The 18,849-nt window shown below is 43.4% G+C and overlaps 1 pseudogene; it reads right to left on the reverse strand.

The window, feature by feature from the left end:
- Window positions 1–14,767: 14,767 nt before the first annotated feature.
- Window positions 14,768–18,849, reverse strand: part of LOC118829873 — a 68,253-nt pseudogene continuing 64,171 nt past the window's right edge.

The following is an 18,849-nucleotide window of genomic DNA, read 5'->3' on the forward strand; positions in this document are numbered from 1 at the left end:
GATTGGGTTTCCACAATACTCAAATTGTTTCTTTCTGGCTGCTTGCCCTATTTTCTCCTTGATCTGGGAGCTCTGGAATTTGGCGACAATATTCCTAGGAGATTTCTTTTTGGGATCTATTTGAGGAGGCGGTCGATGGATTCTTTCAATTTCTATTTTGCCCCGTGGCTCTAGAATATCAGGGCAGTTCTCCTTGATAATTTCTTGAAAGATGATATCTAGGCTCTTTTTTTGATCATGGCTTTCAGGTAGTCCAATAATTTTTAAATTATCTCTCCTGGATCTATTTTCCAGGTCAGTGGTTTTTCCAATGAGATATTTTACATTTCATTCCTTTGGTTCTGCTTTATAATATCCTGATTTCTCATAAAGTCACTAGCTTCCACTTGCTCCAATCTAATTTTTAAAGTAGTATTTTCTTCAGTGGTCTTTTGGACCTCCTTTTCCATTGGCTAATTCTGCCTTTCAAGGCATTCTTCTCCTCATTGGCTTTTTGGAGCTCTTTTGCCATTTGAGTTAATCTATTTTTTAAGGTGTTGTTTTCTTCAGTGTATTTTTCAGTATTTTTTTGGGTCTCCTTTAGCAAGTCATTGACTTGTTTTTCATGGTTTTCTCGCATCCTTCTCATTTCTCTTCCCAATTTTTCCTCTACTTCTCTAACTTGCTTTTCCAAATCGTTTTTGAGCTCTTCCATGGCCTGGGACCAGTTCATGTTTTTCTTGGAGGCTTTTGGTGTAGGCTCTTGCACTTTATTGACTTCTTTAGGCTGTATGTTTTGGTCTTCTTTGTCAGCAAAGAAAGAATGCAAAGTCTGAGACTGAATCTGGGTGTCCTTTCACTGCCTGGCCATATTCCCAACCAACTAACTTGACCCTTGAGTTTTTCAGTGGGGTATGACTGCTTGTAGAGTAACGAGTTCTATGTTCCATGTTTGGGGGGGGGGAGGTGCCAGCTCTGTCAGACCCGCACTGCTCCTTCCCCAAGAACCCCCAACCCGAACTGGGCTTAGATCTTCGGCAGGCTGTGCACCCCTGCTCTGATCCGCCGCTTAATTCCTCCCACCAGGTGGGCCTGGAGCCGGAAGTAACAACAGCTGTAGCTGCCCCACCTCCCCTGCCCCCGGGGCTGGAAGCCGAACCGCGAACTCCTTCCACTCCCGCAGCTTTTCCCACTAACCTTCTCAGCAGTCTTTGGTGTTTGTGCGTTGAGAAGTCTCGTAACTGCCGCAGCTCACATATTCAGGGCGCTAGGGCCCCCTCTGCCCGGCTTCTGGTCTGGATGGTCCACACCGCTCAGGCTGGGCTCTGCTCCACTCCGTTCCCAGCTCCCAGCTCCGAGCTCCGTGCGGGATAGACCTCACCCAGAGACCATCCAGGCTGTCCTGGGCTGGAGCCCTGCTTCCCTCTGCTGTTCTGTGGGTTCTGCCGTTCTAGAATTGGTTCAGAGCCATTTTTTATAGGTTTTTGGAGGGGCTCGGCAGGGAGCTCAAGCTGGTCCCTGCTTTCCAGCCGCCATCTTGGCTCCGCCCCCCTAAACACATAATTCTGACACTACTAATTGGGGAAACAAGGCACCCTCCTACAGAGGTTGTGGATAAGATTTCACATTTAGGTGACTTAGGGGAATAGGGAAAAGATAAATTTCCTTGAGACAGCAGCGCAAATAACCAACAGATTCAATGGCAGAATAGATTAACAAGAAAAGAATTGCTTACTGCTTTATTAAGAGCAGGGATAGATTTGGAAAAATAGGTAGTATTTCAACTAATGAACTATATAAGAATTTAGCAACAATTTGGCTAGCAGCAGCTGTGGTGGGGTGTAAGACCCAACAAGACCAGCAACAAGAACTGCCAGCACAGGTTCTTTGATCTGTTTTACTAGGGAAAGTAACTTTAGGGTTAATAATCTTACTTTAATCCAACATACAAACACAACTCTCTTAGTTCAGGAGGAAAAGTCAGCACCCTGAACTTCAGAGCAAATGCAAACAAATTACAAACATACATTAGAAACAGACCAAATCACAATTCATACCTACCAGGAAAGCATCAACATCTGGGGTGACAAGCCAGGAGGCTCCTAGAGCAGCTGCCCAGAGTCTCTTCCAAGAGAGGCCCAAGCAAACCACTTTGTTCTCTCTTTTTATACAGTCTTTAGATATCATCAAACATCATCTGAGCGACCAGAACTTAGGCACTTACTATGGGCTCTGGTCTTAGCAACTCCCCTTAGGGCCCTGGGGGCTTCCCACCTCTCTCAAACTAGAGAACTAGTTTGCTAACCAGCCTGGGGTTTTGCACCTAGTAAGACTCAATCAAAGACACTTAATTAATTTAGCATTCTAAAACAAAAAAAGTCCCATCTTAATTACCAATACAAAGATGTACCTAGAAAAGGGATTTAATATTAGATGGAAGAGAGAAGTAAGAATCACCCCTACAGATCCTCCTGAATCAGTGCATACAAGTTTGTCACACCATAAGGGGAAATAGGAAATTGTACAAGCCGCTACTCCCACCAGGAAAATCTAAAGATATTGGCTTTCTGCTAAAGGTTTAAGCCCTCATCAGGGACTATGTAGATACACAAATTACACCCCTTACACCTGTGCTCCATCATTGTTACTGTTTATTCCCCTTTTGTATAAAGAGAGGCTAGGAGCTGCTAAACTTTATTATGTAGTTAATGTTAACAACACCAAATATTAACAATGCCAAAAGACAAGTGGGAGGAGTAAGTATGAATAAAAATTCAGAGACAGACTCAACAGCTAGGTAAGGGACTTAGTGACTTGCCCCTAGAATTTATGAAAATTTTGATATCACGCTACAAAAGTATTTCCTAGCAAGCTCAAGTATAATTAAAGAGAGATTAACAAATTAAAGTGACTCATATCCCTATATAGCAAAGAATAAATTTTGCAAGGTAACCAGAATCTAAGAAAAGGGGTCCTTGATACCCTAAAAAATGAAAGTGCCTCCTCATGTGGTTATTTCACTCTGAGAATCTATGGACAAAGATTTCATAGGATGAGGGACTCCACTCAGTCATCAACATCCTCCACAAAAACAAGTTATTCCATGACGGGCAAACAGGCAAAGAAAATGAAGAGACCATTCTCAAGAGATGAAATCTAATTTAATAAACAAATATAGAGGGGGAAATGATCTATATAATTAATAATGAAAGAAATACAAATTAAAACTCTGAGGTTCTACTTTACACCAACTAGATTGCCAGAGATGATAATAAAGGAAATGAGAATTACTGGAGCAGCTATGGAAAGACTGGCATGAGAATATATCGCATCTTAAGATCATAAATTGAGATAACCATTCTGGAAAGAAATTATGAACTATAGCCAGAAAGTAATTAACCTGTGGATACTTATCAATAACATTAATAGGCCTATGTCCTACCCCAAAAAAGACTAAAGAAAAATGGGAAGGAATCATAAGGACGAAACTATTTATAGTTGCCTGTATTATGGCAAATAACTGGAAACAAAATGGGTGTTCAGTAACTATAGAATGGCTGAAAAAATTGTGTCTGTAGAAAGTAAGGTAATATTATGGGGCAATTAGGTGGTGCAGTGAGTACAGCACCCGCCCTGGAGATAGGAGGATTCTGAGTTCAAATCTGCCCTCAGACATTTGAAACACTTACTAGCTGTGTGACCTTGGGCAAGTCACTTAACCACAATTACCCTGCTTTCCACCTTCCAAAGAAAAGGTAATATACCATATTACCGATAAACCATAAGAAATAACAAAAAAGAAGGGTTCAAAGAAAGCTGTCAAGACCTAAGTAAACTGATAAAAGAGTTGACTGAGAAGACACAGAATAATTTGCATAATGAAGAAACTTTGCAAAAAATAATTGAGACAATTAAGAACCAGGACCAATACCAAGACTGATCATGACTGGAGAAGATTGAGATTAGTTGTGCTTCATTTCTCTCGGCAGAAAAGTGATAGACTAGAGGTGCAGAATGAGACATATATTTTCATGCACAACCAATAAATGAAATTATTTTATCTGGATATTTGTTACAAAGAAAGCCTTTTTTGAGGAAAGAATAATGCCAAGTAAGAATGTAATACTGACAGTGACAGAGAAGAGGCAATTAAATTTCATATGTGCTTAAAAAGAAGGAAATTGTATATAATAAAGATTCTTGTTGCCATATATAGGACTCCTTTTTCCTTTTCTTTCTATAAGGAAAAATTCATGTTAGTTTATCTTTATCAATTTCATAATAATAAAAAGAAAGTTTATTTTTTAAAAGATCTATAATTTCATTGGTTTGAGTATTTTCCCCACCCTCCCCAATGCCGACCAACTGTTGAGTGCAAGTGCTCCCTACTTAATGGTCAATAAAGTGAGTAAAGGGGTCAATAAAGTCAGCATGTAGTAGCCAACTTTCTGGTGATGAATGCCTACAAAATTAATCTGGTCATCAGAGGGCAGACACATATTTGATCACAGGACTTGTACTGTAAGCCTTTCCACTTTAGTAGAATCAGTCAAAGCTTGTGTTCTACCAGCACAGCATTGGCATTCCTTCAAATATTCTGTGATATCAAAGTAGAACTTTGTAGGAGGCTGCAAGAACTGATATATGCACATTTTAGTTGAGTGTGCTTCAATGTTCTGGGCACCAAATTACTTGTCTTTCTCTTTGCCTGAAATCGGGCCAATTTAACTGACCCTTCTGATCAAAACTTAAACTGATGAATACTGGAAGCCATTTCCTAGTGTCTTCACATGAGTCAAAGAAAGAAAATGATTAACTAACTTGTAGATATTTGAAGGATGGGAAAGAGCCATCCTGTGAGTAAAGCCTTGAAGAGCTGCAGATTGTATCTATTGGAAACACAGGGGATTTCCATGTCTGAAATCACTAGAATTGCTTGCTATTTGTTCCTTGACCACTAGATAAAAACAGAATTGATTTAAACCACTGATTTGATACTTCTCACAATACACCAACTATACTATTGCCTATGATTGTTCACTTCCCCAAGTGATGGCAATGTAGATAGGGGTAGCATGTAAGCAGTCAGCAGTCAAGAACCTAAGAAAACAAATATATTTTACTATCATGCTTTATGTAATTTCCTCAGCTTATTCCTTCATGTTCTGCCTGTCCACAAATATCTTCATTCCTTTCCATCATTTTCTTTTGTTTTCTATTTTGTTAATTTGACCTTTGGAGTTCAGTTTTCATTTCTCCAAACTCTCATGGCATGACATTTGTATTTGCCTTCTTTTCCTTTCCGTTACCATTCTGTTCACAGGTCAATATTATTTTAGCTATCTTTCCCCCTTATCCTTTAAGTTTCCTGGTAATTGTGTAGTTCTATGATTTATATTTTCATTTCTTCTTTCAGGTTTCCTCATCACCCTTATCAGATATGCCACATTACAGAGGTATTATGTTATAATTCTCCATCTAGCATTATCTAGTTCTAGGTCCCTGAAGAAAAATAAGCCACATGAATGAGTTGTTTAGTGGCATTTCTTTTCTTCCCAATTCATTTCTCCTTTATTGGCAATTGTTTTTTTGCCTTGAGAAAACAGCTGGTGGCTTTATGGACTCTGCTTAACATCTACTGAATATCTATTAACATCTTGAAGCCAAGCTAAGGCCTTTTCCGAAACACCTATGCCTCTCCTTTGTCAAGTCCCCCACACTTGTATAGTATCTGTAGGGTTTAACTCCCAACTCCCTTTTCATCATGCTTTCATTTCAATATTTATATCACGTTGACTGAATTGGCATTTATTTCCATTCCTGACTTCATCAGCTCTACTGCTGTTGACTCTGTCATTACTTTCTATAATTTCCCCACTGTCTGCGACAAATACATCTCACTGCCTGTTTGTCTACTGGATTCATATCTAAATCTCTCCTTTGTTGTATATATTCTTTTACAACACTTCAGGATGTATTTATGTTCTTGCTACCTGCCCATCCAGACAAACCACTCCTTTGAAAACTGTTATATGGATGAAGCTTCAAGTAAAATTTAATTAGCAGGCTGCTAATTCATTCCATTAACAGATCACTAGGCAAGGAGTCATGTTGCTTATTTTTCAGGGTATAGATAACTTTGATCTCTAGCAAATGATTAATGAGACAAAACTGAAGGAAGTGGGGAAGGGTAGGAACTAAATTTAATTTTAGGAGTAATATATGGAAAAGAATATCAGAGAAAAGAAAAGAAATGAAACAAGGAAAGAGTGAAGGAAGGTTAAAAAAGCAAATTAGAGGAAAAAAAGGAAATATGGAAAAAGGAGAAACAGAGCAGAAGAAAAACAGCTGAAAAAGAGAAAGAAGGAGTATGTAAGGGGACACCCAGCTGTTTGTTCATTTGGGAAAGGAAGCACGAAGGAAAAGATCCAGGAATAAGTGAAAACAGATGAAAAAAGTTTTCAAAAATGTTTCATCTATTAAAAACAATTCTCTGCTATTAAAATATATTTTTATATATGATTTCTTATAGCATATCTTTCTCTTTGGAAACAAAAAGATGTTTCTCCTAGTCTGCTTAGATTTAGTGACTATATTCAGAGTCCCCAAAGATTTGTATTTTGTCACACCACCCAACTTTTGGAAATTAACAGAGAGACTCTCTAATGATGAAGCAAATTCATGCTATGTAAGCTGGTCATACAAATAGACCGGTTGTGATTATAACACTCATTTTAATAACATTTAAATAATTTTCACAAAACACTGTATGTCAAGAACTTTGAAACCAATTATAATATCCAGTCAGAAAGCATGTATATTTCCTTACCCTTCTTTTGGATCATGTTCAGCCATTTTCTCAGGCTATCCATAGGATCACAGAGTTAGCATTGGAAGGGACCTAAGAGGATATCTAGTCCAAACTCTTCATTGAAACTGAAGCCCAAAGATTTTGAATGGTTTGCCAAATATCACAAAGGTTGCAGAACTGGGATTCCAACCCACAATTTCTGACTCCAAATCAAGCATTCAATCTTCCTTTTTCTACAGGACTTAGACAATAATAAGTTTGACTAACTGTTGAGCTAGCTCAGAGAATAATGACTCAAAGGAAAAACATTAAGTCTGCAGCTTGGCTCTCTTGAGAAATTTGAAAAGTTCCTGTGTCACCAGGTGTCTGTTCCACATGTTAAATTGGATGCCCCAATTATATCTAGAATTCAACATGTCCAAATGATAACTCATTTCATGCTTTGCCATCCCCTTTACCAGTCTTTTCTTATTTCTATTTTGGCACTAGTAATTGAGGAGATTCAGGAAAAGTTTCTCCTGTAGAAGATGATGAGTCAAGGAAAATGCCAGCCTGGGAGATTAGAAAAATGGTGGTTCCCAAACTAGAAATAGTTTGAAATGTCCAACAGGCAGCTGGGTACACAGCAGTGGCATAAAAATGGGAGGCTGGAGCTAGGTATATAGATCTGTGAGTCACTGGCATGGAGATGACAATTAAATCCATAGGAACTGAAGAAGTCACCTTGAGAAAAAGTGCAGAGAGAAAAAAATAGCCCCATGATAAGGATGATGAGTCGGCAAAGGTGACTAAGAAGGAATGATAAGACTCGTATAAGGAGAACCAAAAGAGAGCAAAGTCATTAAAAATAAAACAGAAAAGAGACAGTATCCAGAAGAATAGGTAGCCAACACTGCCAAATTCATCAGAGAGGACAAGAAGAATGGGGACTTTGGAAAGAGCATTAATTTGGCTATTAAGCACTCATTGAGAACTTTGGAGAAAACAGTTTCAATTGAATGAAGGAGAGTAGAGGAGGCTGAGTCAATGAGTGTAGATAGCTTTTTCTAGGAAATTGGTGAGAGAGATTGGATAATTGTTTTAGGAAATAGTATGGCCTTGGGAAGGTTTTTTTTAAGAATAGAGAAGACTTGGACATGTTTGAAGGCATCAGGGAAGGATCAGTATCTTAAAGGAAGTTGGAAACTAGAGAGAGATGACTAAGAAAAAATCTATTGGAGAAAAAGGGAAGGATGCTATCATTTGCATGTACAATAACTGGTCTTGGCCAAGAGAAGGTCCATCTAATTATCAGAAGATAGAAGACAGGAAGAATGGTGGTTGATATTAAGGGTTCTTAAGACGAAGGTGAATGGGCTCAATTTTTTCAGTCAAATAATATGCAAGGTCCTCAGCTGAAGGGTAAGGGTGAAGGAGTTTAGGAGACTTGGAAGGAGAAGAATGAATTTGGAACATCTTCTGTGGAGAATGGGATAGACAAATAATTATAGAAGAGCAAAAATATCTTCATTTCTCTAAGTATTAGCTTTGGTGTAATGTGGTCTGAGAAACCAGAAGAAGTACATGAACATAACAGCAAACCTAACTCAGTTTCATTTCAGGGCTAATTCATATGTAGAGTCTGATCCACAATAATTAATATGCCAAAAGAAGACAAGCTTTTAATTCTGGGTAAAACTAACTCCAGAGTAGGCACAGACTATCAGACAAGGCAAGGAGTCCTTGGGAGGAACAGAATTGGAAACAGCAACAGCAATAGTCATTCACTACTGAAGACTTGTGTGTCTCATGATCTTTTCATCTCCAACACTTCCATTTACCTATATACAATAAAACTCCATGGATGCATCCTTGCAGCACAAATTGGCATTCAATAGTCTCAGAGATTGTAAGCAGAACAGAAAGACAAGATGTGAGAGTGAAGAAGGCAACATGTGGCACAGAGTGCTGGACTCATCATTGATATCTTCTCCAAACTAAATATTCTCATTCAACAAAGCAGGGGCCCCAAGGCAAGGTGACTACCAGAAGACAGTATCAACACTAGAGCACTTCTCTGAGTGGAGCAGTTCCTTACTAACTTGGGGGGAAGGCTGAGCCAACACACAGTTGGCAACAGTGGAGCAGAGAAAGAATAGGCACCTTTCAGAGATTTGGTGCATCTGGGCCAAACACGCAAAAACACTAAGATTGGTTTGAAGAAATTGATGGGGAAATCGAGAAGCTTTGATTTTAAAAAATGAGAACTCCACAATGAGAACTCCATAATTCATCCACCTCAACGAAGGCAATGATCAACAGCATCAAAAGAAGGAATAAGCGAAACTTAGATGCTGGATTCTTGGCTCAGTAAGAAGCTAGATGAAATTCAGTTTTACACTGATAGTAAAACTCCACAGGGCTTTTATGATGTCCTGAAGGCTATTTATGGGCCAAAGACCTTTCCTGCATCTCAACTACTCAGTGCCCACGGAGCCACATTACTTAAAGATAAGCACATGATTCTAGAGAGAAGTTCATTCCCATTGTATACCACTTCCACAATGGCACACTTATATGGGTTCTAGATAACAAATGATGCTCTTGAGGTTTCCCAGGCTTCCCAGGCACCAAGGTAATGAAATAGTGTTGTGTGCTTGTTCCCAAGCTTTTTGGCAATGATGCTTTCAGAAGCCTTGAACAAGGATGAAAATGGCATCAAGGTCTGCTACTGCGCTGACATTAAATTATTTAAAATTGAAAAGACTACAAGATAAGACTAAAGAGGAAGGAGAGCTGATGTACAACTTTTCGTTCAAAGATAATACTGCTTAACACCCACCATCAGGGCGCCTCATTCCCAGTGCTTGGCACCACTGTTTAGCTCCCAGCATCAGGGCTCCTCTTTCCCACTGCTTAGCCCTACCACCCTTGCTCCCCATCCCCCCTGCTTGGCCTCACCATACCTCCACCACGTTCCCATTGCTTGTCTACCACTATCAGGCCTCTTCATTACCACTGCTTAGCCCCAACTATCAGGGCTCCTTGTTTACACTGCTTGGCCACACCAGCAGGTACCCTCATTCCCTGTGCTTGGTCCCACTGTTTAACACCCACCATCGAAGCTCTTCATTCCCCGTGCTTAGCCTATAACATCAGGGCTCCGCATTCCCACTACTGGCCCCACCATCAAGCCTCCTAGTTCCCACTGCTTGGCCCCAATCCTTAGCCGCCATCATCAGGGTTTCTCTATCCCACTGCTTAGCCTCTACAATCAGGGGTCCTCATTCCCTCTGCTTGCACCTACCATGAGACCCCCTGCTTCCCACTTCTTTGCTGGCACCATCAGGGCTCCTCATCCCCATGGCTTGGTAGCCACTAACAGACCTGCTTATTCCCTCTGCTTGACCCATTGCTTAGCCATAACCATCACAGCTCCTTGTTTCCACTGCTTGGCCCCACCTACGGGCTTGCTCTTTCCCACTGCATGGCCCCTACCTTCAGGCCTCCTAGTTCCCACTGTTGGCCCCACTGCCTAGCTCCCACCATCTGTCTCCTCAATCCCACTGTATGGTGCCACCATGCGGCCTCCTCATTCCCACTGCTTAAAAAACTGCTTAGCAACTACCATTGTGGCTCCTCTTACCCATAGCTTAGCCCCACAACACAGGCTCCTCATTTCCACTGCTTGACTTCACCATAGGCCACCTTGTTCCCACTGTTTAGACCCCATCATCAGTCTCCTCAGTCACACTGTATGGCCCCTACTATGAGGCCTCCTCATTCCCACAGCTAAACCCAACTACTTAGCACCCACCATCGTGGCTCTTCTTTCCTGCTGCTTAGCCCCACAACCGGGGCTCCTCATTCCCACTGCTTGGCATCACCATGAGGCCACCTCGTTCACACTGATTTGCCGCCACCATCTGGGGTCCACATTCCCACTGCTTGGCCCTACCATGGAGCCTACAATTTCCCACTGGTTACCTTCCACCCTCAGGATTCCTGGTTTGAACTGCTTGGTGCCCAATACTTCAGGCTTCCTCTTTCCTACTGCTTGTCTCCCTCCATCAGGTATCCTTATTTTCACTCCTCACCACCACTATTTGGCTCTGACCATCAGGCTTCATCATTCCCCTGCTTGGGACCACCATGTGGCACCCAACATCAGAGCTCTTCATTCACATTGCTTGATCCCCATTATCAGGCTTCTTTGTTCCCATTGCTTGGCCCCAATTCTTAGCCCCAACCCTCATGGCTCCTTTTTTCCACTGCTTGCACCCCACCTTAGGCTTCAACTTTCCCACTGCTTCTCCTTTCCTTCAGGCCTCCTCGTTCTCACTGCTTGGCCCCACTGCTGAGCACCCAACATTATGGCTCCTTGTTCACCCTGCTTAGCCCCAACCATCAGGGCTCCTTGTTTCCACCACTTGGCTCCACCATGAGGCTTCCTTGTTCCCACTGCTAGGCCCCCACAATCCAGCCTCTGCTTTCCCACTGCTTAGCCCCTGAAATCAGGCCTCCTAGTTCCCACAGCTTGGCCCTACTACTTGGGCCTCAACATCACTCTCCTCAGTTCCACTGTCTGGTCCCACTATGCGGCCTTCTCATTCCCACCGCTTAACACAACTGCTTAGTACCCACCACCATGGTTCCTCTTTCCCCCTGCATAGCCCCACAGCCCGGGCTCCTCATTCCCCCTCTTAGCCTCACCATGGGGCCATCTCGTTCCCACTGCTTAGCCCCCTCCTTCAGAGCCTCTCATTCTGACTGTTTGGCCCCACCATGGAGCCTCCAATTTCCCACAGTTTCCTCTGTCCCACTGCTTGATCCCACCATCAGGCCTCCTTGTTCCCACTGCTTGGCACCACTATTTGGCCCCTACCATCAGGTCTCCATGTTTCCCCTGCTTAGGCCCACTACATGGCACCCACCATCAGGGCTCCTCATTGCCACTGGTTATCTTGCACAATCAGGGCTCCTTGATTCCACTTCTTGGCCTACTCTGTCAGGCCTCCTCATTCTCCCTGTTTGCCCCCACTGCTGAGTACCCAACATCAGGACTCCTTATTTACACTACTTGGACCACACCCTCAGGGCTCCTCATTCCCACTGCTCAACCAGCCCCTTCAGGACTCCTCATTCCCAGTGCTTGATCTCCACTGCTGAGCACCCAATCTCAGTGTGCCTTTGTTTACACTCCTGGGACCCCACCATCAGGGCTCCTCATTTCCACTGCTTGGCTCCACTACTTAGCTCTCACCCCAGCTATCCTAGTTTCCACAGCTTGGGCCCATCATCATGCCTCCACTGCTTAACACCCACCATCAGGCCTCATCGTTCCCTGTGGTTAGCCCTACTCATTAGCCCCCCAACATCAAGGCTCCTCTTTCCCACTGCTTAGTCCCACCACCCCTGCTCCCCATTCCCCCTGCTTGGCCTCACTATGGGGCCACCTCGTTCCCACTGCTTGTCCACCATGATCAGAGCTCTTCATTACCACTGCTTAGCTCCAACTATCAGGGCTTCTTCTTTACACTGCTTGGACCCACCATCAGGCATCCTCATTCCATATGCTTGGCCTCCCTGTTTAACACCCACCATCAGGGCTCCTCCTTCCCTCTGTTTAGCCCCACTCCCCCCACCATCGGTGTTCCACTTTCCGACTGCTTACCCCCCACAATCAGGGCTCCTCATTCCCACTGCTTGACCCCACCATGGGGCCTCCTTCTTCCCTCTGCTTAGCCCCACCCCCAGGCTTCTCAATCCCCTGCTTGGCCTCATCACATGGCCACCTTGTTCTGACTGCTTAGCTCCCAACTTCAGGGCTCCACATTCCTACTGTTTGGCCCCACCATGGAGCCTCCAGGTTCCCAATGCTTCCTCTGTCCCACTGCTTATCCCCCACCATCAAGCCTCCTTGTTCCCACTGCTTGGCTCCACTATTTGGCACCTACTGTCAAGGCTCCTCATTCTCAATGTTTTGCCCCTACTTCAGGTCTCCTCATTCCCACTGCTTGGCCCCCCTGCTGAGCACATTACATCAGGACTTCTTGTTCACCCTGCTGAAACCCAAACATCAGGGTTCATTGTTTCCACACTTGGCTCCACCATGAGGCTTCCTTGTTCCCAATGCTAGGCCCACACCATCCAGGCTCCTCCTTCCCACTGCTTCACCCCCACAATCAGGCCTCCTACTTCCCACTGTTGGCACCCCTGCTTAGTGCCACCATCAGTCTCCTCAATCCCACTGTATGGCCCCACTATGCGGTCTCCTCATTCCCACTGCTAAACCCAACTGATTAGCACCCACAATCGTGGCTCCTATTTACCTCTCCTTAGCCTGATCACCCCTGCTCCCCATTCCCCCTGCTTGGACTCACCATGAGGCCACTACGTTCGCACTGCTTGTCCACCACGATCAGGGCTCCTCATTACCCCTGCTTAGCCCCAACTGTCAGGGCTTCTTCTTTACAGTGATTGGCCCCACCATCAAGCATCCTCATTCCGTATGCTTGGCCCCCCTGTTTAACACCCACCATCAGGGCTCTTCCTTCCCTCTGCTTAGCCCCACTTCTTAGCACCCACCATCAGTGTTCCACTTTCTGACTGCTTGCCCCCCACAATCAGGACTCTTCATTCCCACTGCTTGCCCCAACCATGGGGCCTCCTTCTTCCCTCTGCTTAGCCCCACCCCCAGGCTCATCATTCCCCCTGCTTGGCCTCATCACGTGGCCACCTCATTCCCACTGCTTAGCCTGCAACTTCAGGGCTCCTCATTCCTACTCTTTGGCCCCACCATGGAGCCTCCAACTTCCCAATCCTTCCTCTGTCCCCTGCTTATCCCCCAACATCAAGCCTCCTTATTCCCACTGCTTGGCCCCAACCATCAGGACTTCTTTTTACACTGCTTGGCCCCATCATCAGGCATCCTCATTCCTTATGCTTGACCCCACTGCTTAACACCCACCATCAGGGCTCCTCATTCCCAGTGCTTGGCCGCACCATCGGGCCTCCTCCTTCCCTCTGCTTAGGCCCACTCCTTAGCCCTCACCATCAGGGTTCCTCTTTCCCACTGCTTCCTCCCCCCACAATCAGGGCTCCTCATTCCCGCTGCTTGTCCCCCAATATCAGGGCTCCTTGTTTCCACTGCTTGGTCCCATTGCTTAGCCCCAACCATCATGGGCTCCTTCTTTCCACTGCTTGGCCACCACCTTCAGGCTTGTTTTGTCCCACTGCTTGGCACCCACCATCCGGGCTCCTCTTTCTCACTCATTTACTCCCAACATCAGGGTTCCTCTTTTCCACTGCTTAGCCCCACCCCCCTTGCTCCTCATTCCCCCTGCTTGGCCTCATCATCAGTACACCTCGTTCCCACTGCTTGTCCACTACGATCAGTGCTACTCATTACCACTGCTTACTCCCCAAAATCAGGGCTCCTTCTTTACACTACTTGCCCCCACCATGGTTCCTCCTGTGTCCCTCTGCTTAGCCCCACCACCCAGGCTCCTCATTCCCCCTGCTTAGCTTCACCATGGGGCCACCTCATTCATACTGTTTAGATCCCACCTTCAGGGCTCCTCATTCCTACTGTTTGGCCGCACCGTGAAGTCTCCAAGTTCCCACTGCTTCCTCTGTCCCACTGCTTGTACCCCATCATCAGGCCTCCTTGTTCCCTCTGCGTGGCACCACTATTTGGCCCCCACCATCAGGTCTCCATGTTCCCACTGATTGGCCCCATTATTTGGTGCCCACTATCAGGGCTCCTCATTGCCACTGCTTACTCTGCACCATCAGGGCTCCTCAATTACACTTCTTGGACCCCTCCATCGGGCCCCTTCATACCCCCTGTTTGCCCCCACTGCTGAGCACCCAACCTCAGGGCTTCTTGTTTACACTGCTTGAACCCCACCCTCAGGGTTCCTCATTCCCACTGATTACCCCACAAATTCAAGACTCTTCATTCACAGTGCTTGTCCCACTGTTTAGCCCCCACAATCAAGGCTCTTCATTCTCACTGCTTGGCTCAATCATGGGGCCTCCTGCTCCCTCTGCGTAGCTGGTCTCCATGTTCCCACTGCTTGGCCCCACCATGGAGGCTTCAATTTCCCACTGCTTACCCTCCACCCTCAGGTCTCCTGGTTTCCGATACTAGACGCCCAAAACTTCAAGCTTCCTATTTCCTACTACTTGTCTCACACCATCAGGCCTCCTATTTCCCCCTGCTTGACCCCACTCCTTAGCCCCCATCATCAGGGCTCCTCATTCCCACAGCTTGGACCCACTATGGGACCTCCTGCTTCCCACTTCTTTGCTGCCACCATCAGGCCTCCTTGTTCCAAATATTTGGCCCCCACTGCTTCTTTGTTCCCACAGCTTGCCCCCAATGCTTAGCCCCAGCCTCATGGCTTCTTGTTTACACTGCTTGGCCCCTACCTTCAGTCCTCCTCTTTCCCACTGCTTAGCCCTACAACCTGGTCTCTTCATTCCCACTGCTTGGCCTCAACATGGGGTCACCTCGATCCCAATGATTTGCCACCACCATCAGGGCAACTTGTTCCCACTGCTTGGCCACCACTTCAGGGCTCCTTAGTACCACTGCATGTCTCCTTGTTCCCACTGCTGGGCCCACTTTTTAGCTCCAACCATCAGGACTCCTTGTTTACACTGCTTGGCCCCACCATCAGGCATGATCAGTCCCTAAGCTTGGCCTACTTTGACCATTTATCAATTGGAGAATGGCTCTTAGTTTTACAAATTTGACTCAGTTCCCTATATATTTGAGAAATGAAGCCTTTGTCAGAGAAATCTGTGCTTAAAAAATTTGACATTACCTCATTGTCTATGGCATCTTTTAGCAAAAAAAAATGTAGTTTCCCTGTTTATCTCTTTTAATTAGTTCTATTTTTGCTCTGTGTGACATCATGTTTGCTACTCCTGCCTCTTTTACTTCAGCTGAAGCATAATAGATTCTGCTCCAGCTTTTTATTTTAACTCTGTAGGTGTCTTCTGTTGCAAGTGTGTCTCTCTTACACAACATATGGTTGGATTCTGGCTTCCAATCCATTCTGCTATCCACTTCCATTTTATGAGTGAACTCATCCAATTCATATTCACAGTTATAATTAGTGTGTATTTCCCTCTATCCCATTTTCTTCTGTTTGTCCTTCTCTCTCTCTTTTTGTCCTGTTCCTCCTCAAAAGTCTGTTTTGCTTCTGACCACTGTTTCCTTTAATCTGCCTTCTCTTTTGTCATTCCCTCCCACCCCACTCCCTTCTACTCCTATTTCCCTATTGGGTAAGAAAGATTTCTGTACACAACTGAGTGTGTGTGTGTGTATGTATGTATATACATATAGTGTATGTATATAGAATATATACACACATACATATATATGTATGCATATATATGTATATACATATACATATAGGTGTATGTGTATGTATATATATTCTTCCTTATTTGAATCAATTCTAATGAGAGTGAGGTTCAAACGTTGTCCACCTCCCCATTTCCCCCTTCACTATAAAAGCTCTTCCTATAATACCTTTTTATGTGAGAAATATTCCCCATTCTACCTGTCCCTTTCCCCCTTCTCCTAGTGCATCCCTCTTTCTCATCCCTACATTTTGGGGGGAGATTATCCCAATATAATCAACTCACACCCATGCTCTCTGTCTATGTAGACTTCTAACTGCCCTAATGATGATAAAGTTCTTAGGAGTTATGTGTATTGTCTTCCCACATAGGAATAAAAATAGGTTAACTTAATTGAGACTCATACTTTTCCATGCTTACCTTTTTATGCTCATCTTGAGTCTTCTGTTTTAATGTCAAATTTTCTATTGAACTCTGGTCTTTTCATCAGGAATGGTTGGAAGGCCTCTATTTCATTAAATATCTATTTTTCCCCTAAAGGAGTATACTCAATTTTGCTGGATAGGTTATTCTTTGTAGTAATCCTAGCTCCTTTGCCTTCCAGAATAGCGTATTCTAAGCCCTCCATTCCTTTAGTGGGGAAGCTGCTAAATCTTGAATGATCTTGTCTTTGGCTCCACAATATTTGAATTGTTTCTTTCTTACTAGTTCGTATGTTCTCTTCGATTTGGGAGCTATGGAATTTGCTATAATATTCATGAGAGTTATCATTTTGGGATCTCTTTCAGTCAGTGATTGGTGGATTCTTTCAATTTCTACTTTACCTTCTGGATCTAAGATATATCAGGGTAGTTTTCCTTTATTATGAAGGAAATTCTTGAAATATGATGTCTAGGCTTTTTTTTTTAATTGTGACTTTCAGGTAGTCTAATAATTCTTAAATTATCTCGCTTGACCTGTTTTCCAGGTCAGTTGCTTTTCCAGTGACGCATTTCACATGTTATTCTATTTTTTTTCATTCCTTCGATTTTGTTTTATTGTTTCTTGAAGTCTCATGGAGTCATTTGTTCCACTTGACCAATTCTAATTTTTAATGGATTACTTTCTTCAATGAGCTTTTGTACCTCTTTTTTCCATTTGGCCAATTCTGCTATTAAAGAAATTCTCTTCTTCAGTGAATTTTTATGCCTCTTTTGCCATTAGGCAAATTCTGTTTTTTTAAGGTACTCTTTTTTTTTCTTTAATTAATTAATTTATTTTTAGTTTACCACACACGGTTCTACATAGTTTTGAGTTCCAGATTTTCTCCCCTCCCTCCCCAAGATGGCCTGGAATCTCATATAACTAGCATGTATAACTTCGCATTGAATTAATTTATACACTAGTCAAATTGTGGAGAAGAATTATGACCAATGAAATGACTCATGAGAAAGAAGAAACGGAACCAAAAAAAACCCAAAACAAACCAAAAAAAAAACCCAAAAACAAAAACAAAAGAGAAGCAAAAAAAGTGAGCATGTAGTGCGCCTCAATCTGTATTCAAACTTCATAGTTCTTTCTCTGGATGAAGATAGCATTCTCCATCATGAGTCCCCTGGGGTTGTCCTTGCACCTTACGTTGCTGAGAAGAGTGAAGTATGTCAGGGTCAGTCCTCACGGAATCCATATATCTGTGGTTGTGAACAAGGTTCTCCTGGCTCTGCTCTGCTCACTCAGCATTATGTCGTGTAGGTTTTTCCAGGTTGTTATGAAGTCTGCATCATCCCCATTTCTTATGGCACAATAGTATTCCATCACCTTCATATACCACAGCTTCTTCAGAAATTCCCCAATTGATGGGCATCCCTTGATTTCCAATTCTTGGCTACCACAAAGAGAGCCGCTATAAATATTTTTGTACATATGGGTCCCTTTCCCTCTTGTGTGATTTGTTTGGGATACAACCCCAGAAGTGGTATTGCTGGGTCAAAGGGTATGAACATTTCTATAGCCCTTTGGGCATAGTTCCAAACTGCTCTCCAAAATGGCTGGATCAGCTCACAACTCCACCAGCAATGTAACAATGTTCCAATTTCCCCACATCCTTTCCAGCATTTATCATTTTCCTGTTTTGTTATTTTAGCCAATCTGACAGGAGAGATGTGGTATCTAAGAGTTGTTTTGATTTGAATTTCTCTAATCAGTAGTGATCAAGAGCATTTTTTCATATACCTATAGATAGCTTTAATTTCTTCCTCTGAAAACTGCCTGTTCATATCCTTTGACCATTTCTCAATTGGGGAATGGCTTGTATTCCTATATATTTGGCTCAGCTCCCTGTATATTTTAGAAATGAGGCCTTTATCAGAGATACTAGTTGCAAAGATTTTCTCCCAATTTTCTGCTTCCCTCCTAATTCTTGTTGCATTGGATTTTTTTGTACAAAAACATTTCAATTTGACATAATCAAAATTATCCATTTTGCATTTTGTAATGCTCTCTATCTCTTGTTGGGTCATGAATTCTTTACTTTTCCATAAATCTGATAAGTAAACTATTCCTTGCTTTCCCAAATTACTTATAGTATCAGCCTTTACTCCTAAATCATGAACCCATTTTGACTTTATTTTGGTATATGGTGTAAGATATTGGTCTATGCCCAGTTTTTGCCCTACCATTTTCCAATTTTCCCAACAGTTTTTGTGAAATAGTGAATTATTAGC

The sequence above is a fragment of the Trichosurus vulpecula genome, chromosome 8 (genome assembly GCF_011100635.1).
Source record: "Trichosurus vulpecula isolate mTriVul1 chromosome 8, mTriVul1.pri, whole genome shotgun sequence".
NCBI lineage: Eukaryota > Metazoa > Chordata > Mammalia > Diprotodontia > Phalangeridae > Trichosurus > Trichosurus vulpecula.